A 12,463-nucleotide genomic window follows, 5' to 3' on the forward strand; every position below is an offset into this window, starting at 1 on the left:
ATGCCAAGCTTTTACTTTGTCTGATCCCTGTGTCCTTCCACACCCATACACAACTGATTTTTTTTGTACAACTTTGTTATTAGCATTAGTACATGCAGTTACCAAATTTAAATCATCACATTTTTGTGCATTAAAGTCCTCATCTCTAACAGTACTGTAATGCAGCTAAAAAATTAAAAAAATTAAATCAAACTTCAAAATGTACAATGTAAAATTTTTTTATCACAGTTATTAGCAGATACCATTTTAATTTATGTTGCAAGTAAACTCATATTTAATCCAATTTGAGTATTTTGGTTGTGTTTGTTGTTAAAAAATATGACTTATTCTCACAGAAAAAAGGAAAAAAAAAAGTAATATTGTGAAATATTATTCCAATTTAAAACAATTGTTATCTGTTTTAATATATTTTAAAATGTAATTTATTCATGTGAATTTTATATATATAACTGTATACATTTCTATCTATCTATCTATCTATCTATCTATCTATCTATCTATCTATCTATCTATCTATCTATCTATCTATCTATCTATCTATCTATCTATCTAATTACTGACCCTAAAGTTTTGAACAGTAGTGTATAATTAATTGCATTTTATTATTTGCATTTAGCATTTTTATTTTAGACCTGGGGATCCATTTTTGAGAACCAGTTGAGAACCACAGTTGACACAAGCTTTTCATATTTGTTTTCCATTAAATAAACGTAACAAGGTTAGGTTATGATGGTTTCAGCAAAAGTAGCTAATGCAGCGACAATATGAGGGATTATTTAAACCTGAGTGTCAGGTTCCTCTAGTAGCTGCAGGATATTACAAAAGAGGGTGTGAAAACATACACTGTAACAAAATCTGACGAATATGCCAACTTAAAATAGAGCAAGAGAGTATGAAAAGCAGCATATAAAAAGTTGAGGATTAAGCAAAAAAAATATAAATGTTACATTCAGACCGAAATCTACACCAGCATCTGCCAAATCTGGTCAACAAATTGCTGTTATGAAACACAGCAGCCAACTACCTGGACAAATCTGCTAATGTTGATGTTAGGTAATGTGAACCACCCTTTCCTGCCTAGTACAGCTGAATATGCAGAACCCCAGGGGCGACCATTATCCTCCTGTGGCTACTGATACAAACACCCCAAGGAGAACAGAAATAAAACAGGGTGGCAAAGCCGGTCATATACAGTTACAAAAATACACATTTAAAAATAAAACTATCACAAGCTGCTCCAGAATAACACCTGCAGAGTAAATACATATTTAAAGCTATTTCAGGGCTCAAACCATAATCCATCCCCAAAGTGTTTCCACTGTTTGTCATAACTTGCTCTTGAGTGTCTGGATTCAGATGCATGTCATGATGGAAAATTTGAAAATGATCTTTATGCATGGGCGACTTTACTAAACAGCTCAACCAGATACTTAAAGGGTTAGTTCACCCAAAAATGAAAATTAGCCTGTGTTTTACTCACCCTCGAGCCATCCTAGGTGTATATGACTTTTTTCTTTCATATGAATCCAGTCAGAGTTATATTAACCCTCTGAAGTCGATTAACGCGTATACGTGTTTTGGGGTATTTTCTCCTGATAACGCCTAAAAGAACTTAAATTACTTTTTTTGATTGTACAAATCAGAGCATTAAATCATTTGAATCTGTAAAGGGTCTACTTTTATTTGTATACAGACATTATAACAACAAAACTTTGTGCACTTATAAAATAAAGATAACAAACCAGGAGTGCTGTCTGCAGCCTTTGTCTGCGCTTATCTTCAGTTACAAACGCGTCATTAAAATGAACTGTAACTCAGTGAATACTCAACACAGAGACATGAGCGATATATCTATAGAAAGCCTGACATGTCTACTTTTAAACTAAACAAGTGCTGCCGAAAACAAATATTCTGTGATAAAGTAATCCATATGAGAACAACGCGATGTCCGTTTTTCACGTCTCCCTTCATTATCTTCTAATGTGACCACGCCCCCGCGCCGAGCACGCTATTCAAATTATAATGTTTCACTGAAGCGTGCGGCTTGAATACGCCCACACAACAGAAGACAACGTAGCGACTGTTCTTCAAGTTTTTTTTATTTTACTGTTTGATTCGCGATGAGAGGAATAAGACATAATTCACCCCAAAAAGATGTGGTGTGGTTGAGGATTTGAGATTTGGATTTCCTCAGAAAAAAGAATGAAGCACTTTATCCAGCAGAGATCATAAACATGAGTAAGTCTCTTTTTATTTATTTATATACTTGTACTAGTTTTCACATAACGTGTAAACATTTTACTAGTTAGACTTTTTCCAAAGACTTTTTCTAAACTATAATTTCTGACTAAATTATAATCAAGTGAAATATTATGAAGTTTCAATAACAATATACACTACTATACCATTCAAAAGCTTGATGTAAATAATATAAATGTACCAATAAATGTAACTGTCACAAATGTAATAAACAATGCTGTTCTTTCAATTTATCCCCCCTAAAAAACCTAAAAAAAAATATTCTCAGCTCTTTTCAACATTAATAATAATAATAATAATAATGATAATAATAACAATAAATGTTTTTTTTTTTGTAGAAAATAAGATTGTTAAAAGGATTTCTGAAGGATTGTGTGTGACTGGAGTAATGATGCCAAAAAATTCAGTTTGAAAGTCAGCTTTGATTGTTCCTAATAAACTGTTTAACTGCACGTGCAAGTGAATATTAAATTATGTTGTGGGATAATTAAATATATTCTAAATAAACTACAAACATAAAATTATATACATTTATTTTGTCCTCACATTCTTTCTTGTAACTCATCCCTCTCAGTGACACAGCTGACTGAATGGCTCATTATGCAGCTCATTATGCAGGCCTTTGTCTTCTCAGGTGTGAATTCATGATAGTTGACGCCTACTCGCATATGACTTTTACCAACAAAAAAAAGTGTCTTAGAAAATTTAAATCAATATATTGTTTTCTGTAAGTGAGTAAACACAAGATGATTTTCACATCATTTAGAAAAAAAAAAAAAATTCTAGGCTACAAGCTCCAGTTCTCAAAAGTCCCGGGAACCAATTTTCTGTATGTGTTTTATTGCCTTATTCAAGTGATTCAACATTTTTAGTTTTTCACTAACCACGCATAACATTTTTTTTCCGCAAAAACACAATCATGTACATACATGCTGCTCACATATTATTATAGCCCAGTTTGTGCTGATTACAGTGAGAATAGACTTTAGCCATTTAGATATTTATAAGAAACTGAAAAAAGCACAAATGTCAGGGCATGACAAAACTTCTCCAGGCCCCAAAAATACCCTTAGACTCCAGAGGGTTAAAAATTTACTGGCTATTCTAAGGTCTATCATTGCAGTGGGCAGGTGTTTCTGTTCAACAGTCCAAAACACATTAAATAAAGCTTGCGCATCTATAATAAAACATCCCTCACATGGTTCCGGGGCATGAAAATAGGCCTCCTGTAGCGATTCCATGCGTTTTGTAAGAAAAATATCCATATTTCTCTCACTTCTGCTGACTGTCATACAGCGGATGATGTAGGACGTATGCGTCGTGCGCTCGCCTCTGAGCTATGCTCACGAGTTTAAGGAAGCAAAGTTTCCTTACTTTAGCAAAGGAAAACCAGTCTCCTCTTGGCTTATATCGAAATCCTCCGACATTTTTCTTTATAATTACTTGGTTTGTACTTCTAATTCATGACCGGCGTTTTGTTCTCTCTCTGCCTTCTTCACTAAACACGCAACGCCGATGCCCTACATCATCCACCAGAACTGCTTCCCCGTACGGGAATTTTTTTTTCTAACAAAAAACCCTGTTTTATTAAAGAGTTTTATAGAGAGTTGGAAAATTACTTTTGTACTATTCAACATAGTACTAACTGAAAGGCAATTAAAACTGTCAGTTTGTGTTCTATCTTCAAAACCTTCATGCATGTCTATTAGGGATGTTAATTTTAACTGGTTAACTGTAAACCGACCGTTAAGAATTTTGACCGATTAATACAATCAGTTAAACGGTTTAAAAAGTCTTTTATTTATTTATTTTAAGTAATTTATCAAAATATTTAAAAAAGTTTGCTGCCTGGTTAAAATATGCTATGCGTATAAAAAATTGTGTTTTTAGAGAAAAAACATATGTCGCGTATAATAATTTAAACTAAGCAGTGTGCCCCCATATGTTTGACTGACTGTGTTTTATTATGATAATGAACAGGCTGCATTGTCAAGGTAGCAAAGCTTAACTGTGCGCACATGCAGCGCCAGCGCAATCAATTGTTTTTTCCTTCTAACAGTGGAAGCAACTACTCCTATTAGTCATAAAGATAATTGGAATTGTAAAAGGTTTGCCTTTATTTGTATACATTCACAATAAAAACTAATCTTTGTGCTTTTGTAAAATAAGCCTAAAGAAAAATAGGGTGCCGCTTTCTGCCGTCTTTGTTTCCTGTCGCCTTCACCCTAGTTTTGTGCTAGTTCACCCACAGCACAAAAATGCATACTAGGCTACTTATGTATACAGTATATATATATATATATATATATATATATATATATATATATATATATATATATATATATATACAGACACTTATCCTTCTTAATTTAATTCAATTCAAATTTAAAATAATTTAAAATAATCTTTTGTATCTGTTGTTTAAAGCATAATAAAAAAAGAAAAAAAAAAGAAAAAAAAAAGATGGCAGAAGTGATAGAAAAGTGATTATTACGTTTGAAATATAGATATTTTTCTTACAAACATGCATGGACTGGCTACAGGAGGCCTTTATTCACCCCCCGGAGCCGTGTGAGGCACGTTTTATTATGGATGTGCGGTCTTTATTTAACATGTTTTGGACTGTTGAAAAGAAACACCCGCCCACTACAATGACAGCGCTTAGAACAGCCAAGACAATTTTAAATACAACTTCGATTGGATTCATCAGAAAGAAGAAAGTGATATAGTATACACCTAGGATGGTCGAGGGGTGAGTAAATAACAAGCTTATTTTCACTGTAATGGACTGGGGTAATTAAATAATCATAATATATTATTCTTATTCTTATTTTTATTTGTGCTGTTACTTTATTTACAGAATTAATTTGGTTAATTGGATGCAGAAAACTTGAAAATGCATGTTAATATAGTGGTATCTGCTGGCAAATTAAAATATTTAAGTGTTTAGCTGACAGCATATTATAACTTTTAGTGTTTAAAATTGGCAAAGAACCTTTGTTCTTTCTAGCATTATGCATTATTGCATTATTTTAAGCATGTAACACTATAATGCCCATATGCAAGGTAATCATGTAGCTACTCTAGCAATGAAGGCATTTTTGTTTGAAGGAATCGTTCACCCAAATATAAAAATCTGCTGAAAGTTTTCTCACCCTCAGGCCATCCATGATGTAGATGTAGAGTTTGTTTCTTCATCAGAACAGATTTGGAGAAATTTAGCATTAGAACATTTGCTCACCAATGAATGTTCTGCAGTGAATGGTTGCCATCAGAATGGCAGAATGGCAGTTCAAAGAGCTGATTAAAAACAGCACAATAATCCACAAGTAATCCAGATGACTTCAGTTTATCAGAAAGCTGTGTGTTTATAAAAAAAAAAATCCATCAAGGCGTTTTAACTTCAAACTTTTTGCTTCTGGCCGTAATCCATAATGTGTTGTTTTGCACATCAGAATCCACCAACATATTTGTTTTAGAACTGTTTTGGATTGTTTTTGCCTGTGCATATTTCTCTCCTGATTCATACAGGATGACTTTCACTGGAGAAAGAAATGTTATTGATTGGGCTCATATGTTAACCAGAACAGCAATGGTTTGAAGTTACAAACATCGTAATGATGAATTTGTTTATTAAAAATATGCCACTTTTTGCTTCATAATACATCAGTTGATGGACTGGAGTTGTGTAGATTGTGACGTTTTTATCAGCTGCTCTCATTCTGATGGCACCCATTCAATGCAGCGGATCCATTGTTGAGCAAGTGATGTAATGCTATGTTTCTCAAAAACTGTCCTAACGAAGAAACAAACTCATCTACATCTTGAAAGACCTGAGGGTGAGTAAATCTGCATCAAATATTAATTTTGGGGTAAAATATTCCTTTAATGAAGCATTCACCAAAGAAAATCTGCATATCAAATAACACACAAATTAAAAACTGAAATTCATACAAATATCTATATACCCCCAGTGCATTTCAGGACATTTTGCATGTGGTTGAGCTGTTTAGTAAATTTGTCCCTTTGTTTACAAAATTATAAATTTAAAATTTTCCATTTAATTTGTGTTGCTACTTGATTTTCAGACTTTCTTTGGTGAGTTGGATGCTAAACAACTAAATAAAATGCATGTAAATAAAGTGGTATAAGCTGGCATGACTTTGCAACTAAAAACAGTTATCTCTAGTTTACAGTAAATGCATTATGCAAAGCATGTGGCACAGATACCCATATGCAAGACAATCATATAGAAGCTCTTGCAATGAAGAAAGTTTTTAGAAACGATTAGGTCTCCTTTTATTTCACATGGCATTTTTAGGATGTATAAACAAACTAGAGGCAATTAGGACTTTCTCAAACCACATACACAGAACCTCGACCCTTTTGTAATTCTGAGTTCAGTAACCAAAATGAACTGCTATTCTATCTACTTCACTGCTAGGAAATCTGACCAAACACATGCAAATATATTCCAAAAATATATAAAAACTAGACAGCTGAAAAAGCTCAGCGGGGACCGTTGTGTTTATAGAAGATCCCCAAAGGCATCCTGCTGTGTATAGACAGCTAGTTCTGTGTCTAACATGTAAAACCACTTCCTCTGCAGACCATAACCCAGGACCAAAAGAGTTCTGCCTCTACAGGCCAACAGTCTGCGCTCGCAGGTTTCCACTGGGCTATGAAAATAAAACTCGGAACCTGATCACATTCATTTCTATTTTAAAACCTGCAGGCCTTCAGGCTGTACCCTTCAGGACTAGAGAAGGCATGTGAAAGGTCCTGAACTTGAACTGCAGTTGACTTTGCTGCTTACAGGAGAGAACAGCATTGCAGGTTTAAAAAAGGCTGCAGTCCAGTGAGTTATGCAACTCAGGTAACACTTTCACCACGCTCCGTGAAAAGCAAACAAAAGCGAGAGATTATGGGGGAAAGAAAAGAGAGGAATGTTAAAATTAGAAGAGGAAGATCCAGTTCCACTTGGTGCTCCTAAATCATGCCGTGAAAAATTAAATCCCACATTAGAGGAAGTGTTTGGCAGACACATGATAACCCAAGACTGACCCACTTGGAAGTGGGTGGGCTCTGATTCATCCACATATGTTCCCAAGATCCCCCGCACTGCGAGTGGTGGAAGAGGCCAGTAAATCTTAATGCGGCTATCCGCCAACTGCAGTTTGTTTAGTGTATCAGCTTTAGACACTCATTCAAGTTCTGTTTATATTTCCAATGTCCAGCAACCCACACAATCCCTTCATGTCTAGTAGGGTCCATTTTTAACAATACTAAAGTCCCATTCACTCAGTGTCATCAGTGACATGTTTGGCCATGATTAATCATACTGCAGGACAAACCTGGCTTCCAGTATCTATAGCAGGGGTGGGCAACCTTTTTTTTAGCATGATGTGCCAGTATTAATTTTTCTGGCTAACCACTGTGCCAACCCCCCCCCCCCCCCCACCCCCCCCCCCCCCCTTCTGTCAACAGTAAGCCCTGCCTACTTTGATTTGATTGGCCATCTCAGTCATTTTGACATTGACGAGCACTGTTAGACCATTGAGGCTTTGATCTGAAGTGCCTAGTATGTGCAGCGGTCGCGCGCGTCCGTAGACTAGCACAAGTTTATTCTCACATTTTAATATTTATTACCTCAAAATGTACGTCAGTATGAAGTTTTCCCCATTGCTCGCGTGCCAGCGATTATTATCACTCTGCGTGCCGTAGGTTGCCGACCCCTCCTCTATAGGTATATTCATATAAACCCGTTAATTAATAATTTAAATGCAAATTATATTATGTGAAAATTTGAATTGGAAAAAAAAAATTCTAATTTCAAATATTTTGTGTATAATATATATATATATATATATATATATATATATATATATATATATATATATATATATATATATTTGTGTATATGTGTGTGTGTGTGTCATTCAAATTAATAATTTTAATGCAATTTATATTATGTGAAAATTTGAATGGGTAAAATTTAAAAATAAAAATAGTCAAATTTTATTTATTATTTTTCCCCAAAAACCTAAAACCTTGTTTATTGCCATGCCTGAAATAAGTTGGATTATAAATAAGAATATTTTCAGTGTAGTTTCCCAGTGGACCTCACTTTAAATATTTGATTTATTTAATTTTTAATTTTATTTAAATTTTACAAAATGGCACACAATATTGACTCAAAATTGCTAAAAAGAAATTACTTGGGAAATTTGTTAACGTCAATATATATACACTGATCAAATGTTGTTAATAATTAGGATTTTTTTTAAAGGTGTCTGCTCACCAAGGGTATATTTATTTGATCAAAAATATAGTAAAAGCAGTAATACTGTAAAATATGATCTTGATTTAAAAGAACTGTTTTCTGTTTTAATATAATTTAAAATATCTATTATTATGGCAAAGCTAAAGTTTCAGAAGCTATTACTTAAGTCTTCAGTTTCACATGATCCTTTAGAAATCATTCTAATATACAAATTTGGTGCTTAATTATTAATAACGGTTCTTATTATTATCAATGTTAAACAGTTTTTGCTGCTTAATATTTTTGCGGAAACCCTGATATATTTTCTTTTAACAATATTTTATGAATAGAACGTTCAAACAGGAAATATTTGATCACTTTTGATCAATTCTGCTGAATTAAAGTTTTTTTTCTTTGATTACCCCAGGGATCCTCAAATCTGGCTCGCAAGATACACTTTCCTGCAGAATTTAGCTCTAACCCTAATCAAACACACCTGAGCATGCTAATCAGTGTCTTCAGGACCTCTAGAAAATCACAGGTAGGTGAGCTAAACTCTGCAGGAAACTATTTGTGAGCCAGATTTGAGGATCCCTGGATTACCCCCAACTTTTGACTGGTAGTGTATCACGGTTTCCACAAAAATATGAAGCAGCATATAGGTCAAACTACTTGTGTATACAGCAGACGGAGATATTTCATAAGGTTATACCTAGAGCAATAATTCTTTACCAAGTATCTCAATGACAATTAGAAATAGATCAATTATGATTTTGTGATTTTGTGTTTAATGCAATGTGATAATACTGACTAGTGAATGAACTAGATGTGATCTAGATGGCGGCTTGCGATAAAAGGCTCGCCGCACTTCAACTCACATAAAACCTAATGTATCTGGAGAGAGGAAATGAAATGGTCCTATTAGCCCGACTCTAGTTTAATGCATGGAACAAGAAACCAAATCCCTGACTGTCATTTATATTTTATTTTTTTACATTAATTCAAAGCATCTAATTATGTACTCTGACATTGCTGTTAATGAAAAATGCAAGACATATCATGGCCTGTCTTGCAGTGGAGATAGAGAAAACATTTACTTTGGAAATGCTCAGGGGTGTTTTGAGCTCACATGCATCGAATTATGACCAATGTGCACAAATTCTATTAATCCAACCAGTGGGACTGTAAAGTATATTGCTCAAGAGCAGACTTTTACACTGAGGACTGGATTGTGATAGCTATATTTGCAGTAAAACATTCTGGCATGGTTTACTGTCTGCTCTCCACGTTTCTGTGACGGAGGTAAGGGGTGAACCATGGTAATGGCACAGTAACGGAATGCAATGTTGCCAGGCCAGGAACACAGCTTTGTTCAACTGACATTAAATCCTCCTTGAAAGCTGCACTCAACCCTGACAAACACATGCATGCTTTGGGGCTCTGCATTGAGAGCCACATAAAAGGCTCTCAAACGGCGGGACTAAATAATTGATTCCCTTTTAAAAACATAATCTATGCTCTTTAACATATTCTGTGTGAGGATTAATTGGCTTTTCGTGCTCTAAGTAACAAATATTCTTTCTTTAGGTCTCTTTGCCAGCTAGCACAGAGACGAACGGTCACAAACCTTTTAATTTTGCAACTGATGAAACTGAATCCATAGCACAAATTGTTCATACCTCAGCACTATGTATAGGCCTGATTATGAAAATAAGCAATATTAGAGAGTGCTTGTTTGTGCAAAATTCACTGCCATGATTCTAGGATGTTATGGTTGTTTGACAGAGCTTCTCTACGTAAATGGCTAAGGTGTTCTGGGTGGTTTTACCGTGCTTCTGTGCCATTACTGGGGATTTCTGGGTGGTTACATTGCTTCTGTACAGTAGGTGTCTGCTCAGGTTGGTCTATGATAGCTGCATGATTTAAGGTATTATTCAAGCCAATAGCACAAACTGTGCATGAATTATACACCTAATTGAAGGTTCACATTAGAAAGTTTAAGCTCTGTAACCGCAAGTATCAGCAATAATAATTGATGCTTACATTTGAGATTAAAGAGTCAGGCAACAGGGATAAGACAGAATTTCACATGAAAGATCTTCGGAAGATACTGCACATCAAACAGAGATAGTGTCCTTGCATCATATGAGCAAAATCATTTTAGCAATCTTTCCTTCATCAGCTTCACAGTATTTCATCATGTACAAGCAGCTGCTTGTGTAAAAAAAAAACAAATACCAAGACTATCTGTTGGCTAATTATCACAATTCTTCCTCCTTGGAGAGATTGTCAGACCCCTTCTGTCAGGTTAGGTGTCAACAGACCTTAGTATTTCTAGTTACTCCATGATACTGGTATTTTATCTTCTCAGTTCCTTTCACTGATGTAGGCTGTAAGGTTTTGGAATAATGATGAAGTACAACATTAAGAGCTACAGTTCTAAGACTGAATGGAAAAGAAATATATTTAGAGGTCCCCAAAATAATTACTAGCAAATTCAGTTTAAGTTTGACTAATTTTATATCAAAGCAGACACCTTCTTTACAGAAAACATAAAATAATAATAATAATAATAATAATAATAATAATAATAATAATAATAATAATAATAATAATAATAGATTAATCAAACAAACAATTGTTCTGCCACTTCTGACTACCTAAATTAATCCTTTAGGTGGATTTCGAAAATGTTGAATTGTATTTGTATGAATTGTATTTGGAAGATAATTAACCTTTATGTATAGAAATTGATTGTTGCTCATTATACAATTCAAATTAAAAACCAAGTATTTATTTATTTGAAGAACGATTCACAATAACGCTTAACATGAAGGTAATATCAACAGTATCGGTTACAGTCATTCTTTGTTATAAAATATTGCAGTTTGTAAATTAAAATGATGATCAATTTGTAAGTGCAATCCAGTTTTGATCATTCGAATATTGAATATAGAGATACACATGCACACATGTGGTCACACTCAAACATCGCATCTCAGTGGAGTTATGAAATTACAGTAACACAAGAGCCAAACTACCCATTATGATATTTTTAGAAATTTCGCTTTAATAGCGTCAACAGTCTAACAGACAAAACCTCCGTTTATTTATTTATTTCAGTCTAAAGCTGTCATTAATTTATTATAAGCCTTGGAGTCTGTTCAGTCAGCAGTTATTATAACATGAAATGAAGCCTGTTTGACAAGAGAGGCTCAGCTGCACTTGGTAAATTAATTCCCTGTCTGACCATATTTATAATTCACCAGTCGTTCATCTGTATCAAGCATATCCTTACCTGCAGATTAAATCCAAGGTGTTCTGGAGAGGTTTAGATAAAAACGAACGCGTCTTCTTATTTTAAAACACAAACAGTCAGTACTTTCCTTCGAGACGTCACGATGGCATGAAACAATGTAACAATATCAGAGCGCGAGATGAAAGCGCACGAGACACGCAGAGTGTGAATGAAGACGGCTGTCAGGCTGGAAGATATTCAGTGTAGTAGCTTCCTGTTACATCATCGCAGCTTATCCCCGCCTCAATGGCACACTAGAGCTTTCATTACACGGTTTGCTTTATTTAAAATTATAAAGATTGTCCTTGTTACTAGTACTGAGTATTATCTATTAACGTGTACTTACTATAAGGTTAAAGGATAAGGGTTTGTTTTATAATAATTTTCATAATTATGCATATATGTACACACTCTAAAGATGATTTTTTTTAAGCTTACATTATGTTTTTTCTTATTATTGTACATTTTATGTGGATATTTGTAATTACTTTAAATTTGTGGGGTATAAACAATATTCTTGTTTTGAAGTGAAAAGTTAGACCCTCGGGGTAGGATGACCCCCATCTTATGTCAGTTTAACAAAACAGTACATACACAATAAAAACACTATATCAAATTCTTTACATTTACAAAATTAAGAACGT

At 34.2% G+C, this 12,463-nt stretch overlaps 1 protein-coding gene across 1 annotated transcript in view; it reads right to left on the reverse strand.

Annotated features, from left to right (window-relative positions):
* Positions 1-12,399, reverse strand: part of calcrla (calcitonin receptor-like a) — a 33,639-nt gene extending 21,240 nt beyond the window's left edge. The window contains exon 1 of the mRNA XM_019079350.2: positions 11,820-12,399. The gene's annotated coding sequence lies outside the window, so the exon portion shown is untranslated. The remainder of the gene's footprint in view (positions 1-11,819) is intronic.
* Between the last annotated feature and the right edge of the window lie 64 nt (positions 12,400-12,463).

This window comes from Cyprinus carpio, chromosome B9 (genome assembly GCF_018340385.1).
Source record: "Cyprinus carpio isolate SPL01 chromosome B9, ASM1834038v1, whole genome shotgun sequence".
Taxonomy (NCBI): domain Eukaryota; kingdom Metazoa; phylum Chordata; class Actinopteri; order Cypriniformes; family Cyprinidae; genus Cyprinus; species Cyprinus carpio.